The sequence below is a fragment of the Anabrus simplex genome, chromosome 3 (assembly GCF_040414725.1).
Source record: "Anabrus simplex isolate iqAnaSimp1 chromosome 3, ASM4041472v1, whole genome shotgun sequence".
NCBI classification, from domain to species: Eukaryota; Metazoa; Arthropoda; class Insecta; order Orthoptera; family Tettigoniidae; genus Anabrus; species Anabrus simplex.
Genome location: NC_090267.1, coordinates 215,576,079 through 215,598,907, shown reverse-complemented (window position 1 = coordinate 215,598,907; position 22,829 = coordinate 215,576,079). Strand labels below are relative to the sequence as shown.

General features: G+C 47.1%; 5 non-coding genes across 5 annotated transcripts; all 5 read right to left on the bottom strand.

Annotated features, from left to right (window-relative positions):
* Window positions 1–4,491: 4,491 nt before the first annotated feature.
* TRNAQ-CUG (transfer RNA glutamine (anticodon CUG)) lies at window positions 4,492–4,563 on the bottom strand. The gene has a single exon. It is a non-coding gene; the product is annotated as a tRNA-Gln (tRNA).
* Window positions 4,564–8,377: 3,814 nt separating this feature from the next.
* Window positions 8,378–8,449, bottom strand: TRNAQ-CUG (transfer RNA glutamine (anticodon CUG)). The gene has a single exon. It is a non-coding gene; the product is annotated as a tRNA-Gln (tRNA).
* A 4,942-nt stretch (window positions 8,450–13,391) lies between these two features.
* TRNAQ-CUG (transfer RNA glutamine (anticodon CUG)) lies at window positions 13,392–13,463 on the bottom strand. The gene has a single exon. It is a non-coding gene; the product is annotated as a tRNA-Gln (tRNA).
* A 4,156-nt stretch (window positions 13,464–17,619) lies between these two features.
* On the bottom strand, window positions 17,620–17,691 carry TRNAQ-CUG (transfer RNA glutamine (anticodon CUG)). The gene has a single exon. It is a non-coding gene; the product is annotated as a tRNA-Gln (tRNA).
* A 4,114-nt stretch (window positions 17,692–21,805) lies between these two features.
* On the bottom strand, window positions 21,806–21,877 carry TRNAQ-CUG (transfer RNA glutamine (anticodon CUG)). The gene has a single exon. It is a non-coding gene; the product is annotated as a tRNA-Gln (tRNA).
* Between the last annotated feature and the right edge of the window lie 952 nt (window positions 21,878–22,829).

Sequence of the window (22,829 nt, the reverse complement as noted above, 5' to 3'; positions counted from 1 at the left end):
CCCACTCAGGCAAATGCGGGAATTGTAACGAACATAAAGCCAAAGCCACTTCCTTCCCTCTTCCTTGTCTATCCCTTCCAATCTTCCCACCCCACCACAAGGCCCCTGTTTAGCACAGCAGTTAAGGCCGCCTCGACGAGGCACAATTCCTTCGTTCCAGTTTCATCACCCCACCCACTCAAAGTCTTACGCTCTTGAACACCGCTCTTAAGAGGGTAAAGGTGGGAACCTCGCTGGGTGGGTAAACGGAGCAAGGAAGTAAGAAAAAATGCACAAGCTCTGAGCAATGTTCAATAAACAACAACTGGTCACAGCGTCAAGATTGCTTCCAACTTACGTTTGACTTATAATATTTTCAACTACGGTGCACAGTTCAGGAAGGGGAAATAAATTCGGACACCTTTCTTGGTGAATTTCAGTATACCATTACGCATACCAATATATGTTAATGTATTAAATTTAAAATTCCAGGTCCCAACGAAATTTTTACTCGGATCGCTGGATTCAGAGTACAGAGTGCTAACCATTACACCATGGGACCTTACTGGAACGTCACCTCAAGCATTGACGTTACCTACTTGCTCATTGCGGTTATTTCGTATTCAGAGAGTAGCCTAGGAACTTCATTCGCGTTACATCTGATATTTTTAGGTGAAAATCCAAACATCTATTCCTTGCGAGTGTGACATCTGAAACCAATAGTTTCTTCATTCGCGTACGTCATTTAAAATACCCATTATGTTTCTTCCTTGCTTGTATCTTTTAGCCATTAAAATTATTCATGTCCGCCTCAGTGGTGTAGTGGTTGGTGTGAATAGCCACCAACCGCGGAGGCAGGCGTTCGATTTTAGGTTCTGCCAAAATAGTGAAGAATAGCACGAGGGCTCGAACGGGGTTATCGGAGTGCAGGGTCGGAGGGTTCGATTCCCACCTCAGCTATTCTCGATGTGGTTTTCTGTGACTTCCCACTTTCCATCCAGGCAAATGCCGGAATAGCATGGTCACGGGAAATTACCCCGACTGTTGTAATAATAACTGGCAGTTAGTACTGACCCAGTTGTAATACCGTGATGAACGGATTGTTATAGTCAAGATCCGAACTGGTAGTAGCAGGAAGACAACGAGAACGTATTTTGTACGCCAGGATGGAGAACCAAGAAGTGAACGAGTTTCAGTTTGAAGGCATCACACACAGTATGGCTGGTTAGAAGGATTGGGATCAGGTTGACCACACGCGGGAGGCCGAATCAAAAAATGATGGGCATTAGATTTGCAATGTAATCATTTATTTGTGCACGTATTTTAATGCAGCCAATTGGATTGGTACGTTTCTTTTACTATTTTAATTCAGTAGCTTTAGTTGTGGTGCAATGGTCAGTGTGATTAGCTGCCACCCGCAGAGGCCCGAAATTGATTCTCACCTCTGCCTTCCTGGAAGTGGTTTTCCGTGGTTTCCCACGTCTCCTCCAGGCAAATGCCGGGATGGTACCAAACTTAAGGCCACGGCCGCTTACCTACCACTTCCTGATCTATGCCTTCCAATTATCCATCCCCCACAAAGCCCCTGTTCAGCATAGCAGGTGAGGTCGCCTGGGCGATGTACTAGTCATCCTCCCCTGTTGTATCCCCCGACCGAGAGTCTTAAGCTCCAGGACACTGCCCTTGAGGCGGTAGAGTTGGGATTCCATACTGGGTCCGAGGGAAACACCAATCCAGGAGGGTAAGCAGATTAAGAAAAAAGAAATAAACCAACATATTAAATGAATGAAGGACATGTGGACAAGGATATGTAAACATGGTTGGAAACCTAAATAAACGTGGCCCAGTGAGGGCTTAACGATGTAAAGAAAAATAAAACAAATGTAAAGAAAGTCGTCTGCCTCTTAGGCGTACTGATTATTGTGATCATTTGGTACCGCCGGAGGCCCGGGTTCGATTCCCGACTCTGTCACGATATCTGGAAAGTGGTACCATAGCTGGAAGTGGTACACGTAACCTCGCGAGGTTAACTGAGTAGATAGGATTCAGCTCCTCCCTCTGCCATTCTCGAAGTGGTTTTCCGTTGTTTCCCACGTTTGCTCCAACAAATGCCGGGATGGTACATAACTTAAGGACGTGGACTCTTCCTTCACCTTCCTAGTCCATCCCTTCCAACCTTCCCATCCACCTACGAGCTTCCTGTTCAGCGTAGCAGATGAGGCTGCCTGGGCGTGGTGCTGATGACCTTTCCAAGTTGTATCCCCCGATCCAATGCCACATGCTCCCAGACACTGCCCTTGAGGTGGTAGAGGTAGGAGCCCTCGCTGAGTCCGAGGGATAAACCTACCCTGGAAGGTAAAAATTTAAAAAAAAGAAGAAATATAGAAGTCAAGAATAATATGAATTCAAACAGAAATATAAAATAATTTAAAGAGTAGCTTTTAAGAATAACTCAAAGTCGAAAACTGTTGACGATGCTTATACGTTGACTTTTAACCCTTCTAAGTGATAAAGTGTGTTGGGAATCAGATTCAATCATTTTGAAATTTGAAGCTAACACAGCAATCCGTTAGGACAGATGTATGGTAGATATACTGACCATAAAGGGACGCCATTCACTGCATATCCATCGCTTTATTTCAAGTATTGTGTTATGATTTAACGTGTTGCTTGCGATATTAGCGAAAGAATAAACCTGCTCTTGAACTGGACTTCGTCAGCCTCTATTTTGTAGTGGTTCGTGTGATTAGCTGCCACCCACGGAGGCCCCAACGCGATCCCCGGCTCTGCCTAAATTTGAAAAGTGGTGCGACGTCTGGAAGGGGGTCCACTCAGCCTCTGAGGGTCAACTGAGTAGAGGTGGATTCGATTCGCACCTCAGCCATCCTAGAAAAGGTTTTCTGTGGTTTCCCACTTCTCCTCCCGGCAAATACCGCGATGGTACTTAATTTAATGCCAAGGCAGCTTCCTTTCCTCATCCTTGTCTGTCCCTTCCTAATTTTCCATTCCCTGACAGGCCCCTGTTCAGCTTAGCAGGGGAGGGCGCCTGGTCGAGGTACTGGTCTTCCTCCCCAGTTGTATCCCCCTTCCCTGAATCTGAAGCTCCTGGACACTGCACTTGTGGCGGTAGAGCCTGAATCCTGGCTGAGTCCGAGGGAAAAACCGACCCTGGAATTTAATCAGATATAGAAGAAGAAGAATTTGGACCTCTCCACCCAGTTTATTCTTAACTGGAACCAGTTTCCTTGTGCCCTTGTTCCCCATTCATTAACGTCACGGCTGGAAAAATGCACGTCACAGATACTCCTAAATTGTAATTTCTGTAGAGGAGTGAATTACGGTCTGATGGTTTAACGGTTAGCAATCTGTTCTTTGAACGCAGCGAACCGAATTCGAATTCGGTTGGGATCTGGTAGCAGCTGTTTATCTCTCAAGTTAAATAATGAGGTGAATACAATTACGGTCTTGAGCACATTCTTAAGGCCTGATTGCTTCTTTTACGCCATAAAGCCACATTTATGCGCATTAATCGGTGTTTTCTTATTCAACAGGAATGCATGCTTGTTTCCAGAAAAAATAACGCACCGTGTTCTACAATACCCCCTTGAATGGTTTCCAAGCATTGCAAGGAACTATTCAGTATATATACTTGTCACCCTAGAAGCGGCAAGCGTCAATGTTTCGACGGTCGGTATTAGTTTTGGACGTCTGGGACGATCCCACCGACCTTCCTACCAACCCGATAGCACGAATGGGATGGTTACAAAAAACACCACTTGTGTAGAAAAACAGCTCCCGGGATATTTTGCTACTAAATAAATAAACCAAGCCTCTGCGGTCTAGTGGTTAGCATGATTAGCTGCTACCCCCTGATGCCCGGGTTTGATTCCCGGCGACGCCAAGCAATTTGAACATTGGGACGAGGGCTGTAACGAGGTGCACTCTCAGTCGGGGGTTCAACTGAGTAGAACGGTGTTCGATTCAAACCTCAGCCATCCTCGAAGTGGTTTTCCGTGGTATACCACTTTAAACCCAGGCAAATACCGGGATTGTACCTAACTTAAAGCCACAGCCACTTACTTCCCTCTTTTTTGTCTATCATTTCTAAGCTTCCCACGCCACCACAATTCCTCTGTTTAGCATAGCTGTTGAGGCCTCGTCGGCGAGGCACAAGTCCTCTTCTCCAGTTTCATCACACCACCCACCCAAAGTCTCACGCTCCTGGACACTGCTCCTAGAGGGTAAAGGTGGGAACCTCGCTGAGACTGAAGGAAAAACCAACCCTAGAGGGTAAAGGGAGTAAGGAAGTAACAAAAATTCACAAATCTCTGAGCAATGTTCAATAAAAAACAACTGGTCACAGAGTCAAGCTTGGTTCGAACTTACGTTTGACTGATATAATTTTCAACTACCACGGTGCTCAGTTCACGAAAGGGAAGTACATTCCGACTCCTATTCTAGGTATATTAGAGTATACCGTTTCGCATTCCATTAAATTCAATTTAAAATTCCAGGTCCCACCGAGATTTGAACTCGGATCGCTGGATTCAGAGTCCAGAGTGCTAACCATTACACCATAGGACTTTACGTGACTTTCACGTCAAGCATTAACTTCACGCACTTACTCAATGCTGTTCTTTCGCATTCGGATTATAGCCTAGGAACTTCGTTCGCGTTTCATCTGCCATTTTTAGGTGAAAATTATAAACAAACATGCCTTGCGAGTGTGACAGCTGAAACAAGTAATTTCTTCTTTCGCGTACGTCATTTAAAATATTAACGTTTCTTCTTTGCTTGTGTCTTTTAGGCATTAAGTATATTCAAGTCCGCCTCAGTGGTGTAACGGTTAGTGTGAACAGCCACCAACCGCGGAGGCACGGGTTCTATTTTTGGTTCTGCCTAAAATGTGAAAAATAACACGTGGCCTTGAACGGGGTCAGCTGAGTAGAGGGTCCGGGAGTTCGATTCCCACCCCAGCTATTCTCGATGTGGTTCTCGATGATTTGCCACTTCCCCTCCAGGCAAATCCCGGAATAGCGCGGTCACGGGAAGTTACCCCGACTGTTGTAATAGTAACTGGCAGTTAGTACTGACCCAGTTGTAATGCCACGAATGAAGGGAATGTTATAATCAAGATCAGAACTGGCAGTAGCAGGAAGACAACGAGAACACGTTTTCTAAGCCAGGATGGAGAACCGGGGACTGAGCGAGTTCCAATTTGTAGGCATCACACTCAATATGGCTGGTTAGAAGGATTAGGAGGGGGTTGACCGCACGCGGGAGGTCGAATCAGCAAAAGATGGGTTTTGGGTTCCCAATGTAATCATTTATTTGTGCACGTTTTTTAATTTAGCCAAGGGGATAGGAACGTTTCTTTTATTATTTAATTCCAGTAGCTTTAGTTGTTGTGGTGTAGTGGTTAGTGTGGTTAGCTGCCAACACAGGTGGCCCGGGTCGGTTTCCGGCTCTGCCACGAAATTTGAAAAGCGTTAAGAGGGCTGGAACAGTGTCCACTCAGCCTCAGGAGGTCACGTGAGTAGTGGTGGGTTCGACTCCATCTTCTGCCATCCTGGAAGTTGTTTTTCCGTGGTTCCCACTTCTCCTCCAGGCGAATGCCGGGATGGTGCCTAACTCAAGGACACGGCCGCTGCCCTACCACTTCCTGCTCTATCCCTTCCAATCTTCCATCCCCAACAAGGCCCCTGTGCAGCATAGCAGATGAGGCCGGCCGGGCGAGGTAGTGCTTACCCTCCTCAGTTGTATCCCCCGACCCACGGACTTAAGCTCCAGATCACTGCCCTTGAGGCTGTAGAGGTGGGATTCCTCATTGAGTCCGAGGGAAAAACCAACCCTGGAGGGTAAACATAAAAAGAAAGAAGAAAGGAACCCCCACATTCAAACAGAAATATAAAATAATTTAAAGAGTAGCTTTTAAGAATAACTCAAAGTCGAAAACTGTTGACGATGCTTATACGTTGACTTTTAACCCTTCTGAGTGATAAAGTGTGTTGGGAATCAGATTCAATCATTTTGAAATTTGAAGCTAACACAGCAATCCGTTAGAAGGACAGATGTATGGTAGATATACTGACCATAAAGGGACGCCATTCACTGCACATCCATCGCTTTATTTCATGTATTGTGTCATGATTTAACGTGTTGCTTGCGATATTAGCGAAAGAATAAACCTGCTCTTGAACTGGACTTCGTCCGCCTCGATGATGTAGTGGTTCGTGTGATTAGCTGCCACCCACGGAGGCCCGAATGAGATCCCCGGCTCTGCCTAAATTTGAAAAGTGGTGCGACGTCTGGAAGAGAGTCCACTCAGCCTCTGAGGGTCAACTGAGTAGAGGTGGATTCGATTCGCACCTCAGCTATCCTAGAAGTGGTTTTCTGTGGTTTCCCACTTCTCCTCCGAGCAAATACCGCGATGGTACTTGATTTAATGCCAAGGCAGCTTCCTTTCCTTATCCTTGTCTGTCCCTTCCTAATTTTCCATTCCCCGGCAAGGCCCCTGTTCAGCGTAGCAGGTGAGGGCGCCTGGTCGAGGTACTGTTCTTCCTCCCCAGTTGTATCCCCCTTTCCCGAATCTGAAGCTCCTGGACACTGCACTTGTGGCGGTAGAGCCTGAATCCTGGCTGAGTCCGAGGGAAAACCGACCCTGGAGTGTAATCCGGTATAGAAGAAGAAGAATTTGGACCTCTCCACCCAGTTTATACTTAACTGGAACCAGTTTCCTTGTGTCATTGTTACCCATTCATTTACGTCACGTCTGGAAAAATACACGTACCTGATACTCCAAAATTGTTCTTTCTGTAGAGGAGTGAATTACGGTCTGATGTAACCGTTAGCAATCTGTTTTTTGAACGCAGCGAACCGAATTCGAATTTGGTTGGGATCTGGTAGCAGCTGTTTATCTCTCAAGTTAAATTATGAGGTGAATACAATTACGGTCTTGAGCACAGGCCTGATTGCTTCCTTTACGCCACAAAGCCACATTTATGCGCATTAATCGGTGTTTTCTTATTCAATAGGAATACATGCTTGTTTCCAGAGAAAAAACCTACCGTGTTCTACAATACCCCTTTGAATGGTTTCAAAGCATCGCAAGGAACTATTCAGTATATATACTTGTCACCCTCGAAGCGGCAAGCGTCAATGTTTCGAAGGTCGGTATTAGTTTTGGATGTCTCGGACGATCCCACCGAACTTCCTACCAATCGGATAGCACGAATTGGATGGTTACAAAAACACCACTTGTGTAGAAAAACAGCTCCCGGGATATTTTGCTAGTAAGTACATAAAGCAAGCCTCTGCTGTCTAGTGGTTAGCATGATTAGCTGCCACCCCCTGACGCCCGGGTTTGATTCCCGGCACTGCTAAGAAATTTCAACATTGGGACGACGGCTGTAACGAGGTGCACTCACCGTCGGGGGTTAAACTGAGTAGAACGGTGTTCGATTCAAACCTCAGCCATCCTCGAAGTGGTTTTCCGTGCTCTACCACTTTCTACCCGGGCAAATACCGGGATTGTACCTAACATAAAGCCACAGGTCCGCCTCTGTGGTGTAGTGGTTAGCGTGATTAACTGCAACCCCCGGAGGCCCGGGTTCGATTCCCGGCTCTGCCATCCTGGAAGTGGTTTTCCGTGGTTTCCCACTTCTCCTCCAGGCGAATGCCGGGATGGTACCTAACTTAAGGCCACGGCCGCTTCCTTCCCTCTTCCTTGCCTATCCCTTCCAATCTTCCCATCCCTCCACAAGGCCCCTGTTCAGCTTAGCAGCTAAGGCCGCCTGGGCGAGGTACTGGTCATACTCCCCAGTTGTATCCCCCGACCAAGAGTCTGAAGCTCCAGGACACTGCCCTTGAGGCGGTAGAATTGGGATCCCTCGCTAAGTGCGAGGGAAAAACCGAACCTGGAGGGTAAACAGATGATGATGATAATGATAAAGCCACAGCCACTTACTTCCCTCTTCCTTGTCTATCATTTCCAGTCTTCCCACTGCACCACAATTCCTCTGTTTAGCATAGCTGTTGAGGCCTCATGGGCGAGGCACAAGTCCCCTCCTCTAGTTTCATCACACCACCCACCAATAGTCTCACGCTCCTGGACACTGCTCCTAAGAGGGTAAAGGTGGGAACCTCGCTGAATCTGAAGGAAAAACCAACCCTAGAGGGTAAACGGAGTAAGGAAGTAACAAAAATTCACAAAGCTCTGAATAATGTTCAATAAAAAACAACTGGTACAGAGTCAAGCTTGGTTCGAACTTATGTTTGACTTATATAATTTTCAACTACGACTTTGCTCAGTTCACGAAAGGGAAGTACATTCCGACTCCTATTCTAGGTATCTTTGTGTATACCGTTACGCATTCCAATAATTTCAATTTAAAATTCCAGGTCCCACCGAGATTTGAACTCGGATCGCTGGATTCAGAGTCCAGAGTGCTAACCATTACACCATAGGACCTTACGTGACATTCACGTCAAGCATTGACTTCACGCACTTACTCAATGCTGTTATTTCGCATTCGGATTATAGCCTAGGAACTTCGTTCGCGTTTCATCTGACATTTTTAGGCGAAAATTATTAACAACAATTCCCTGCGAGTGTGATAGCTGAAACACATATTTTATATGTCGCGTACGTCATTTAAAGTATTAAGGTTTCTTCTTTGTTTGTATATTTTAGGCATTAAGTATATTCACGGTCCGCCTCTGTGGTGTAGTGGTTAGCGTGATTAGCTGCCACCCCCGGAGGCCCGGGTTCGATTCCCGGCTCTGCCATCCTGGAAGTGGTTTTCCGTGGTCTCCCACTTCTCCTACAGGCGAATGCCGGGATGGTACCTAACTTAAGGCCACGGCCGCTTCCTTCCCTCTCCCTTGCCTATCCCTTCCAATCTTCCCATCCCTCACCAAGGCACCTGTTCAGTATAGCAGGTGAGGCCGCCTGGGCGAGGTACTGATCATTCTCCCCAGTTGTATCCCCCGGTCCGATGTCTGAAGATCCAGGACACTGCCCTCGAGGCGGTAGTGGTGGGATCCCTCGCTAAGTCCGAGGGAAAAGCCAACACTGGACAATAAACAGATTAAGAGAGAAGAAAGAAGATGTATATTCACGGCCGTCTCAGTGGTGTAGTGGTTATTGTGAAGAGCCACCAACCGCGGAGGCACGGGCTCGATTTTTGGTTCTGCCATAAATGCGAAGAATGACACGAGGCCATGAACGCGGTCAGCTGAGTAGAGGATCCTGGGGTTCGATTCCCACGTCAGCTATTCTCGATGTGGTTCTCGGTGATTTCCCACTTCTCCTCAAGGCAAATGCCGGAATAGCGCGGTCACGGAAAATTACCCAGACTGTTGTCATAATAACTGGCAGTTAGTACTGACACAGTTGTAATGACGCGAATGAATGGAATGTCATAGTCAAGATCCGAACTGGCAGTAGCAGGAAGACAACGACAACGCGTTTTCTACGCCAGGATGGAGAACGGGGACTGAGCGACTTCCAATTTGTAGGCATCACACTCAATATCGCTGGTTAGAAGGATTAGGAGCGGGTTGATCGCACGCGGGAGGTTGAATCAGCAAAAGATGGGTTTTAAATTATCAATGTAATCATTTGTTTGTGCACGTGTTTAAATTTAGCCAACGGGATAGGAACGTTTCTTTTATTATTTAATTCCAGTAGCTTTAGTTGTTGTGGTGTAGTGGTTAGTGTGATTAGCTGCCAACACATTGTGGCCCGGGTCGGTTTCCGGCTCTGCCACGAAATTTGAAAAGAGTTACGAGGGCTGGAAGAGTGTCCACTCAACCTCGGGAGGTCACATGAGTAGAGGTGGGTTCGATTCCAACTTCTGCCATCCTGGAAGTGGTATTTCCGTGGTTCCCACTTCTCCTCCAGGCGAATGCCGGGATGGTGCCTAACTCAAGGGCACGGCCGCTGCCCTACCACTTCCTGCTCTATCCCTTCCAATCTTCCATCCCCAACAAGGCCCCTGTGCAGCATAGCAGATGAGGCCGGCCGGGCGAGGTAGTGGTTACTCTCCTCAGTTGTATCCCTCGACCCAGGGTCTTAAGCTCCAGAACACAGCCCTTGAGGCTGTAGAGGTGGGATTCCTCACTGAGTCCGAGGGAAAAACCAACCCTGGAGGGTAAACAGATAAAGAAAGAAGAAAGGAACCCCCACATTAAACGAATGAAAGATATGCGGGCAAGGATATGTAAACATGGTTGGAAACCTAAATAAACGTGGCCCAATGAGGGAGTAACGATGTAAAGAAAAATAAAACAAATGTAAAGAAAGTCGTCCGCCTCTTAGGCGTACTGATTAACGTGATCAGTTGGTACCGCCGGAGGCCCGGTTTCTATTCCCGACTCTGTCACGTAATCTGGAAAGTTGAATTGGTCCACGTAACCTCGCGAGATTAACTAAGTAGATGGGATTCAACTGCTCCCTCAGCCATTCTCGAAGTGGTTTTCCGTTGTTTCCCACGTTTGCTCCAAGCAAATGCCGGGATAGTACATAATTTTAGGCCATGGACTCTTCCTTCAACTTCCTAGTCTATCCCTTCCAATTTTCCCATCCCCCTACGAGGTTCCTGTTCAGCGTAGCAGATGAGGCTGCCTGGTCCTGGTGCTGATGACCTTTCCAAGTTGTATCCCCCGATCCAATGTCACACACTCCCGGACACTGCCCTTGAGGCGGTAGAGGTGGCAGCCCTCGCTGAGTTCGGGGGATAAACCTACCCTGGAGGTTAAAGTTAAAAAAAGAAACAATATAAAAGTCAAGAAAGTTGTAATATGAATTCAAACAGATATATAAAATAATTTAAATAGTAGCTTTTAAGAATGACTCAAAGGTCGAAAACTGTTGACGATGCTTATACGTTTATTTTTAACTCTTCTAAGTGATAAAGTATCTTGGGAATCAGATTCAATCATTTTGAAATTTGAAGTACACACAGGAATCCGTTAGATTGACAGATGTATGGTAGATATTCTTCTTCTTCTTAATCTGTTTACCCTCCAGGGTCGGTTCTTCCCTCGGACTCAGCGAGAGATCCCACCTCTACCGCTTCAAGGGCAGTGTCCTGGAATTTCAGACTTTGGGTCGGGGGATACAACTGGGAAGAATGACCAGTACATCGCACAGGCGGCCTCACCTGCGATACTGAACAGGGGCCTTGTGGAGGGATGGGAAGTTAGGATGGGACAGGCAAGGAAGAGGGAAGGAAGCGGCCGTGGCCTTAAGTTAGGGACCATCCCGCCACTTGCCTGGAGGAGAAGTGGGAAACCACGGAAAACCACCTCCAGGATGGCGTAGGTGGGAATCAAACCCACCTCTACTCCGTTGACCTCCCGAGGCTAAGTGGACCCCGTTCCAGGCCTGGTACCACTTTTCAAATTTCGTGGCAGAGCCATGAATCGAACCCGGACCTCCGGGGGTGGCAGCTAATCACGCTAACCACTACACCACAGAGGCGGACTGTATGGTAGATACACTGACCATAAAGGGACGCCATTCACTGCACATCCATCGCTTTATTTCAAGTATTGTGTTATGATTTAACGTGTTGCTTGCGATATTAGCGAAAGAATAAACCTGCTCTTGAATTGGACTTCGTCCGCCTCTATGGTGTAGTGGTTCGTGTGATTAGCTGCCACCCCCGGAGGCCCCAACGCGATCCCCGGCTCTGCCTAAATTTGAAAAGTGGTGCGACGTCTGGAAGGGGATCCACTCAGCCTCTGAAGGTCAACTGAGTAGAGGTGGATTCGATTCGCACCTCAGCCATCCTAGAAAAGGTTTTCTGTGGTTTCCCACTTCTCCTCCAGGCAAATACCGCGATGGTACTTAATTTAATGCCAAGGCAGCTTCCTTTCCTCATCCTTGTCTGTCCCTTCCTAATTTTCCATTCCCTGGCCGGCCCCTGTTGAGCTTAGCAGGTGAGGGCGCCTGGTCGAGGTACTGGTCTTCCTCCCCAGTTGTATCCCCCTTCCCTGAATCTGAAGCTCCTGGACACTGCACTTGTGGCGGTAGAGCCTGAATCCTGGCTAAGTCCGAGGGAAAAACCGACCCTGGAATTTAATCAGATATAGAAGAAGAAGAATTTGGACTTCACCCAGTTTATTCTTAACTGGAACCAGTTTCCTTGTGCCCTTGTTCCCCATTCATTAACGTCACGGCTGGAAAAATGTACGTCACAGATACTCCTAAATTGTAATTTCTGTAGAGGAGTGAATTACGGTCTGATGGTGTAACGGTTAGCAATCTGTTCTTTGAACGCAGCGAACCGAATTCGAATTCGGTTGGGATCTGGTAGCAATTGTTTATCTCTCAAGTTAAATAATGAGGTGAATACAATTACGGTCTTGAGCACATTCTTAAGGCCTGATTGCTTCTTTTACGCCATAAAGCCACATTTATGCGCATTAATCGGTGTTTTCTTATTCAACAGGAATACATGCTTGTTTCCAGAAAAAATAACGCACCGTGTTCTACAATACCCCCTTGAATGTTTTCAAAGCATTGCAAGGAACTATTCAGTATATATACTTGTCACCCTCGAAGCGGCAAGCGTCAATGTTTCGACGGTCGGTATTAGTTTTGGACGTCTGGGACGATCCCACCGACCTTCCTACCAACCCGATAGCACGAATGGGATGGTTACAAAAAACACCACTTGTGTAGAAAAACAACTCCCGGGATATTTTGCTACTAAATAAATAAACCAAGCCTCTGCGGTCTAGTGGTTAGCATGATTAGCTGCCACCCCCTGATGCCCGGGTTTGATTCCCGGCTCTGCCAAGCAATTTGAACATTGGGACGAGGGCTGTAACGAGGTGCACTCACCGTCGGGGGTTCAACTGAGTAGAACGGTGTTCGATTCAAACCTCAGCCATCATCGAAGTGGTTTTCCGTGCTCTACCACTTTCTACCCGTGCTGATACCGGGATTGTACCTAAGATAAATCCACAGCCACTTACGTCCCTCTTCCTTGTCTATCATTTCCAATCTTCCCACGCCACCACAATTCCTCTGTTTAGCATAGCTGTTGAGGCCTCGTCGGCGAGGCACAAGTCCTCTTCTCCAGTTTCATCTCACCACCCACCCAAAGTCTCACGCTCCTGGACACTGCTCCTAAGAGGGTAAAGGTGGGAACCTCACTGAGACTGAAGGAAAAACCACCCTAGAGGGTAAGGAGAGTAAGGAAGTAACAAAAATTCACAAAGCTCTGAATAATGTTCAATAAAAAACAACTGGTCACAGAGTCAAGCTTGGTTCGAACTTACGTTTGACTGATATAATTTTCAACTACCACGGTGCTCAGTTCACGAAAGGGATTTCGACTCCTATTCTAGGTATCTTTCAGTAACCGTTACGCATTCCAATAATTTCAATTTAAAATTCCAGGTCCCACCGAGATTTGAACTTGGATCGCTGGATTCAGAGTCCAGAGTGCTAACCATTACACCATAGGACCTTACGGAAATGCTACCTCAAGCATGGACATTTCTTCTTTGTTTGTATATTTTAGGCATCAATTATATTCACGGCCGCCTCAGTGGTGTAGTGATTAGTGTGAACAGCCACCAACCGCGGAGGCACGGGTTCGATTTTTGGTTCTGCCCAAAATGTGAAGAATAACACGAGGCCATGAACGGGGTCAGCTGAGTAGAGGATGCTAGGGTTCGATTCCCACCTCAGCTATTCTCGATGTGGTTCTCGGTGATTTGCCACTTCCCCTCCAGGCAAATGCCGGAATAGCGCTGTCACGGGATATTACCCCGACTGTTGTAATAATAACTGGCAGTTAGTACTGACCCAGTTGTAATACCGCGAATGAATGGAATGTCATAGTCAAGATCCGAACTGGCAGTAGCAGGAAGACAACGACAACGCGTTTTCTACGCCAGGATGGAGAACGGGGACTGAGCGAGTTCCAATTTGTAGGCATCACACTCAATATCGCTGGTTAGAAGGATTAGGGTCGGGTTGACCTCACGCGGGAGGTCGAATCAGCAAAAGATGGGTTTTAGATTACCAATGTAATCATTTATTTGTGCACGTGTTTAAATTTAGCCAAGGGGATAGGAACGTTTCTTTTATTATTTAATTTCATTAGCTTTAGTTGTTGTGGTGTAGTGGTTAGTGTGATTAGCAGCCAACACCGGAGGCCTTGGTCGGTTTCCGGCTCTGCCACGAAATTTGAAAAGAGTTACGAGGGCTGGAAGAGTGTCCACTCAACCTCGGGAGGTCACGTGAGTAGACTTGTGTTCGACTCCATCTTCTGCCATCCTGGAAGTGGTATTTCCGTGGTTCCCACTTCTCCTCCAGGCGAATGCCGGGATGGTGCCTAACTCAAGGCCACGGCCGCTGCCCTACCACTTCCTGCTCTATCCCTTCCAATCTTCCATCCCCAACAAGGCCCCTGTGCAGCATAGCAGATGAGGCCGGCCGGGCGAGGTAGTGGTTACCCTCCTCAGTTGTATCCCCCGACCCACGGCCTTAAGCTACAGATCACTGCCCTTGAGGCTGTAGAGGTCGGATTCCTCACTGAGTCCGAGGGAAAACCAACCGTGGAAGGTAAGCAGATTAAGAAAGAAGAAAGGAAACCCCACATTAAACGAATGAAAGACATGCGGGCAAGGATATGTAAACATGGTTGGAAACCTAAATAAACGTGGCCCAATGAGGGCGTAACGATGTAAAGAAAAATAAAACAAATGTAAAGAAAGTCGTCCGCCTCTTAGGCGTACTGATTAACGTGATCAGTTGGTACCGCCGGAGGCCCGGTTTCTATTCCCGACTCTGTCACGTAATCTGGAAAGTGGAAGTGGTCCACCTAACCTCGCGAGATTAACTGAGTAGATGGGTTTCAACTGCTCCCTCAGCCATTCTCGAAGTGGTTTTCCGTTGTTTGCCACGTTTGCTCCAAGCAAATGCCGGCATAGTACATAATTTTAGGCCATGGACTCGTCCTTCACCTTCCTAGTCTATCCCTTCCAATTTTCCCATCCCCCTACGAGGTTCCTGTTCAGCGTAGCAGATGAGGCTGCCTGGGCCTGGTGCTGATGACCTTTCCAAGTTGTATCCCCCGATCCAATGTCACACGCTCCCGGTCACTGCCGTTGAGGCGGTAGAGGTGGGAGCCCTCGCTGAGTTCGTGGGATAAACCTACCCTGGAGGTTAAAGTTAAAAATAAGAAACAATATAAAAGTCAAGTTCTTCTTCTCCTTAACCTGTTTACCCTCCAGGGTCGGTTCTTTCCTCGGACTCAGCGAGAGATCCCACCTCTACCGCTTCAAGGGCAGTGTCCTGGAGTTTCAGACTTTGGGTCGGGGGATACAACTGGGGAGAATGACCAGTACCTCGGCCAGGCGGCCTCACCTGCGATACTGAACAGTGGCCTTGTGGAGGGATGGGAAGTTAGGATGGGACAGGCAAGGAAGGGGGAAGGAAGCGGCCGTGGCCTTACGTTAGGTATCATCCCGGCATTTGCCTGGAGGAGAAGTGGGAAACCACGGAAAACCACTTCAAGGATGGCTGAGGTGAGAATCAAACCCACCTCTACTCAGTTGACCTCCCGAGGCTAAGTGCACCCCGTTCCAGCCCTCGTACCACTTTTCAAATTTCGTGGCAGAGCCGGGAATCGAACCCGGACCTCCGGGGATGGCAGCTAATCACGCTAACCACTACACCACAGAGGCGGACTGTATGGTAGATACACTGACCATAAAGGGACGCCATTCACTGCACATCCATAGCTTTATTTCAAGTATTGTGTTATGATTTAACGTGTTGCTTGCGATATTAGCGAAAGAATAAACCTGCTCTTGAATTGGACTTCGTCCGCCTCTATGGTGTAGTGGTTCGAGTGATTAGCTGCCACCCCCGGAGGCCCCAACGCGATCCCCGGCTCTGCATAAATTTGAAAAGTGGTGCGACGTCTGGAAGGGGGTCCACTCAGCCACTGAAGGTCAACTGAGTAGAGGTGGATTCGATTCGCACCTCAGCCATCCTAGAAAATGTTTTCTGTGGTTTCCCACTTCTCCTACAGGCAAATACCGCGATGGTACTTAATTTAATGCCAAGGCAGCTTCCTATCCTTATCCCTGTCTGTCCCTTCCTAATTTTCCATTCCCTGGCAGGCCCCTGTTCAGCTTAGCAGGTGAGGGCGCCTGGTCGAGGTACTGGTCTTCCTCCCCAGTTGTATCCCCCATCCCCGAATCTGAAGCTCCTGGACACTGCACTTGTGGCGGTAGAGGTTGGATCCTGGCTGAGTCCGAGGGAAAAACCGACCCTGGAAGGTAATCAGATATAGAAGAAGAAGAATTTGGACCTCTCCACCTAGTTTATTCTTAACTATAACCAGTTTCCTTGTGCCCTTGTTTCCCATTCATTAACGTCACGGCTGGAAAAATACACGTCACAGATACTCCTAAATTGTCCTTTCAGTAGAGGAGTGAATTACGGTCTGATGGTGTAACGGTTAGCAATCTGTTCCTTGAACGCAGCGAACCGCATTCGAATTTCGTTGGGATCTGGTAGCAGCTGTTTATCTGTCAAGTTAAATTATGAGGTAAATACAATTATGGTCTTGAGCACATTCTTAAGGCCTGATTGCTTCTTTAACGCCATAAAGCCACATTTATGCGCATTAATCGTTGTTTTCTTATTCAATAGGAATACATGCTTGTTTCCAGAAAAAATACCGTACCGTGTTCTACAATACCCCCTTGAATGGTTTCAAAGCATTGCAAGGAACTATTCAGTATATATACTTGTCATCCTCGAAGCGGCAAGAGTCAATGTTTCGACGGTCGGTATTAGTTTTGGACGTCTGGGACGATCCCACCGACCTTCCTACCAATCGGATAGCACGAATGGGATGGTTACAAAAAACACCACTTGTGTAGAAAAACAGCTCCCGGGATATTTTGCTAGTAAATAAATAAACAAGCCTCTGCGTTCTAGTGGTTAGCATGATTAGCTGCCACCCCCTGAGACCCGGGTTTGATTCCCGGCTCTGCCAAGCAATTTGAACATTGGGACTAGGGCTGTAACGAGGTGCACTCACCGTCGGGGGTTCAACTGAGTAGAACGGTGTTCGATTCAAACCTCAGCCATCCTCGAAGTGGTTTTCCGTGCTCTACCACTTTCTACCCGTGCTGATACCGGGATTGTACCTAAGATAAATCCACAGCCACTTACGTCCCTCTTCCTTGTCTATCAATTCCAATCTTCCCACGCCACCACAATTCCTCTGTTTAGCATAGCTGTTGAGGCCTCGTCGGCGAGGCACAAGTCCTCTTCTCCAGTTTTTTCACACCACTCACCCAAAGTCTCACGCTCCTGGACACTGCTCCTAAGAGGGTAAAGGTGGGAACCTCACTGAGACTGAAGGAAAAACCATCCTAGAGGGTAAGGAGAGTAAGGAAGTAACAAAAATTCACAAAGCTCTGAATAATGTTCAATAAAAAACAACTGGTCACAGAGTCAAGCTTGGTTCGAACTTACGTTTGACTGATATAATTTTCAACTACCACGGTGCTCAGTTCACGAAAGGGATTTCGACTCCTATTCTAGGTATCTTTCAGTAACCGTTACGCATTCCAATAATTTCTATTTAAAATTCCAGGTCCCACCGAGATTTGAACTCGGATCGCTGGATTCAGAGTCCAGAGTGCTAACCATTACACCATAGGACCTTACGGAAATGCTACCTCAAGCATGGACATTTCTTCTTTGTTTGTATATTTTAGGCATCAATTATATTCACGGCCGCCTCAGTGGTGTAGTGATTAGTGTGAACAGCCACCAACCGCGGAGGCACGGGTTCGATTTTTGGTTCTGCCAAAAATGTGAAAGATAACACGAGGCCTTGAACGCGGTCAGCTGAGTAGAGGGCCCGGGAGTTCGATTCCCAACTCGGCTATTCTCGATGTGGTTCTCGGTGATTTCCCACTTCCCCTCAAGGCAAATGCCGGAATAGCGCGGTCACGCGAAATTATCCCGACTATTGAAATAATAACTGGCAGTTAGTACTGACCCAGATGTAATACCGCGAATGAATGGAATGTCATAGTCAAGATCAGAACTGGCAGTAGCAGGAAGACAACGAGAACACGTTTTCTAAGCCAGGATGGAGAACCGGGGACTGAGCGAGTTCCAATTTGTAGGCATCACACTCAATATCGCTGGTTAGAAGGATTAGGGGGTGGGGGTTGACCGCACGCGGGAAGTCGAGTCAGCAAAAGATGGGTTTTAAATTACCAATGTAATCATTTATTTGTGCACGTGTTTAAATTTAGCCAAGGGGATAGGAACGTTTCTTTTATTATTTAATTTCATTAGCTTTAGTTGTTGTGGTGTAGTGGTTAGTGTGATTAGCAGCCAACACCGGAGGCCCGGGTCGGTTTCCGGCTCTGCCACGAAATTTGAAAAGGGTTACGAGGGCTGGAGCAGTGTCCACTCAGCCTCGGGAGGTCACATGAGTAGAGGTGGGTTCGATTCCAACTTCTGCCATCCTGGAAGTGGTATTTCCGTGGTTCCCACTTCTCCTCCAGGCGAATGCCGGGATGGTGCCTAACTCAAGGGCACGGCCGCTGCCCTACCACTTCCTGCTCTATCCCTTCCAATCTTCCTTCCCCAACAAGGCCCCTGTGCAGTATAGCAGATGAGGCCGGCCGGGCGAGGTAGTGGTTACCCTCCTCAGTTGTATCCCCCGACCCAGGGTCTTAAGCTCCAGAACACAGCACTTGAGGCTGTAGAGGCGGGATTCCTCACTGAGTCCGAGGGAAAAACCAACCCTGGAGGGTAAACAGATAAAGAAAGAAGAAAGGAACCCCCACATTAAACGAATGAAAGACATGCGGGCAAGGATATGTAAACGTGGTTGGAAACCTAAATAAACGTGGCCCAATGAGGGCGTAGCGATTTTAAGAATAATAAAGCAAATGTAAATAAAATCGTTCGCCTGTGTGGAGTAGTGGTTAATCTGATCAGTTGCCTTCGCCGGAGTCCCGGGTTCGATTCGCGACATTTTATCACGAAATTTGGAATGTGGTAGTATAGCTGGCAGTGGTCCACGTAGCCTCGCGTCGTTAACTGAGTAGATCAGATTCAATTCCTACCTCAACCATTCTCGAAGTGGTTTTCCGTTGATTCCCAATTCTGCTCCATGCAAATGCCTGGATGGTACATAACTTAAGGCCATGGTCTCTCCGTCCCCTTTCTAGTCTATTCTTTCCAATCTTCCCATCCGCCTACGATGTTTCTGTTCAGCATAGCTGATTAGGCTGCCTAGGCGAGGTCCTGGTGACCTTTAAAGTTGTATCCCCCGATCCAATGTCACACGCTCCTGGACACTGCCCTTGTGGCGGTAGAGGTGGGATCCATCACTGAGTCCGGGGGATAAACCTACCCTGGAAGGTAAAAAAGTTAAGAAAAAAAGAATTAAATAAGTCAAGAAAGTTGCCGCCTCTGTGGTGTAGTGGTTAGCGTGATTAGCTGCCACCCCCGGAGGTCCGGGTTGGATTCCCGGCTCTGCCACGAAAATTAAAAAGTGGTACGAGGGCTGGAACGGGGTCCACTCAGCCTTGGGAGGTGAACTGAGTAGAGGTGGGTTCGATTCCCACCTCAGCCATCCTCGAAGTGGTTTTCCGTGGTTTCCCACTTCTCCTCCAGGCGAATGCAGGGATGGTACCTAACTGAAGGCCACGGCCACTTCCTTCCCTCTTCCTTGTCTATCCCTTCCAATCTCCCCATCCCTCCACAAGGCCCCTGTTCAGTATAGCAGGTTAGGCCGCCTGGGCGAGGTACTGGTCATTCTCCCCAGTTGTATCCCCCGACCAATAGACTGAAGCTCCAGGACTCTGCCCTTGAGGCGGTAGAGGTGGGTTCCCTCGCTGAGTCCGAGGGAAAAGCCGACTCTGGAGGGTAAACCGATGATGATGATGATGATGAAGAAAGTTAATTTAATATGAATGAAAACAGAAATATATAATAACTCAAAGATCGAAAACTGTTGGAGACGCTTATACGTTGATTTTTAACTCTTCTAAGTGATGAAGTGTGTTGGGAATCAGATACAAACATTTTGAAATTTGAAACATACACAGGAATGCGTTAGACTGAGAGATGTGTGGAAGGTATATTGACCCCAATGGATGCCATTCACTACACATCCATCGCCTTAGGTCAAATATTGTGTTAAGATTTAACGTGTTGGGAGATTAGCAAGAGAATAAACCTACTCTTGAACTTGGACATCGTTCGCCAAGGCCAAGGCCGCTTCCTTGTCTGTCCCTTCCAAACTTCCTATGCCCCCGCAAGTCCCTTCTTCAGCACAGCAGTTGAGGCCGCCCGGGCGAGGTACTGCTCAATCTCAACAGTTGTATCACCCTACCCAGAGTCTGAGTCCCTTGGACCCCACCGTTGAGATGGTAAAGGTGGGATTCCTAGCAGTGTCCGAGGAAAAAAACCGACCCTGGAGATTAATCACGAAGAAGAAGAAGAGGAAGAAATTGGACCTCCCCACCCAGTTTATTCTTAAGTGGAATCAGTATCCTTGTAACCTTGTTTCCCATTCCTTAAGGTTACGGTTGGAAAAAATACAAGTCACTGACACTGCTGAATTGTCCTTTCTGTAGACGTTTGAATTACGGTCTGATGGTGTAGCGGTTACCACTCTGAACTTTGAATGCAGCGATCCGAGTTCGAATCACTGTAGGATCTGGTGGCAGCTGTTAGTGCTTTAAGGTACAGTATGAGGTGAATACAATTTCGGTGTTAATCACATTCTTAAGTCCGAGTGCTTCTTTTACGCCAGAAAGCCACATTTATGTGCATTTATCGGTATTTTCTTATTCAACAGGAATACATGGTTGTTACCAGAATCTAACCACTGTGTGCTACAACAGCCCTTTGAATGGTTTCAAAGCATTGCAATGAACTATTCAGTACATATAGATTCTTGTCACCCTCGAACCGGCAAGTGTCAATGTTCCGACGGTCGGTATTAGTTTTGGACGTCTGGGACGATATCACAGACCACCACACCATTCCGGATTGGGATGGTAAAGAAAAAAACACTTTTGTAGAAAAAGAGCTTCCGGGATATTTTGCTAGTAAATACATACAGCCCGCCTCTGTGGTCTAGTGGTTAGCATGATTAGCTGCTACCCCCTGAGGCCCGGGTTTGATTCCCGGCACTGCCAAGATATTTGAACACGGGGACGAGGGCTGTAACGAGGTCCACTCACCGTCGGAGGTTCAACTGAGTAGAACGGTGTTCGATTCATACCTCAGCCATCCTCGAAGTGGTTTTCCGTGGTCTACCACTTTCCACCCAGGCAAATACCGGAATTGTACCTAACTTAAAGCCACAGCCACTTACTTTCCTCTTCCTTGTCTATCATTTCCAATTTTCCCAACCCACCACAAGGCCCCTGTTTAGCATAGCTGTTGAGGCCACATGGGCGAGCCACAAGTCCTCCTCTCCAGTTATATCACCCCACACACCCAAAGTCTCACGCTCGTGGACACTTCTCCCAAGAGAGTAAAGGTGGGACCCTCGCTGAGTCTGAAGGAAAAAACCAACCCTAGAGTGTAAACGGAGTAAGAAAGTAAGAAAAAATGCGCAAAGATCTGAGCAATGTTCAATAAAAAATAATTGGTCACAGCGTAAAGCTTAGTTCGAACTTACGTTTGACGTATATTACTATCAAATACCAGGTGCTCAGTTCACGAAGGGGAAGTACATTCGGACTCCTATGCCTTTACGCATTAACATACTTATTAACGTATTCAATTTAAAATTCCAGGTCCCACCGAGATTTGAACTCGGATCGCTGGATTCAGAGTCCAGAGTGCTAACCATTACACCATAGGACCTTACGGGAAAGTCACCTCAAGCATTGACTTCACGTACTTACTCATTGGTGTTATTTCGCATTCGGATTATAGCCTAGGAACTTCATTCGCATTTCATCTGAAATTTTTAGGTGAAAATTATAAACATAAATTCCTTGTGAGTGTGACAGCTGAAACAAATATTTTATACTAGCAAATGTACCCGTGCTTCGCTACGGTATTCTACATTGTATACGGATATCGACGTAAATACTGTGCGTGCAGCAAATGAGATTGTTTTAAAATTGCATGTCTCTTAGCCTTATCCGAGAAATAGCATGGGGAGGTCCACATACGTTGTTTCCAATGTAAAGTGAGGGTTGCGGAGTTGTGATGATAACGCCAGGCTCACTTGCCTACTGCCATTCACAATCGAGTTGGCAAGTTTACATTATAATTGCAGGCCCCAATGCCTACTGCGCGGTCACAATCGATTTGGATGTTTTAGTTACAATGGCAGACCCATTTCCTACTTTCAGACAGGTTACAGTTGAGGAGTTTTTATTATAATACCAGGCAACTTCCCCACCACCAGTCAAAATTGAGTTGTGCAGTTATCATTATAATGACAGTCCCTTTTTACTGCTGCTAGCCAGCTTACTGCCAGTCACACGGAATTAGTGAGCTTCCATGAAAATAGCAGGCCACTATGCCTAATGCTAGTCAAATTTTAGATTGGAACATTTGTTTATAATGGCGGGCACCCTGGCCTAGAGCCAAACACAATAGAGTAGGGGACTTTCGAACAAAACTGCATGATCCCTTGCCTTCTGCAAGACAAATCGAAAAGTGAATTATTCATTAAAATGGTAGGCCCTCCTTACTAATGCCAGTTACACAGGAGTTGGAGAAGGACCCCATTCCTACTACCAGCAGTCAAAGTCGGTGTAGGGAGTACTGATTACAATAGCAGACACATCCTTTCTCGATCGCT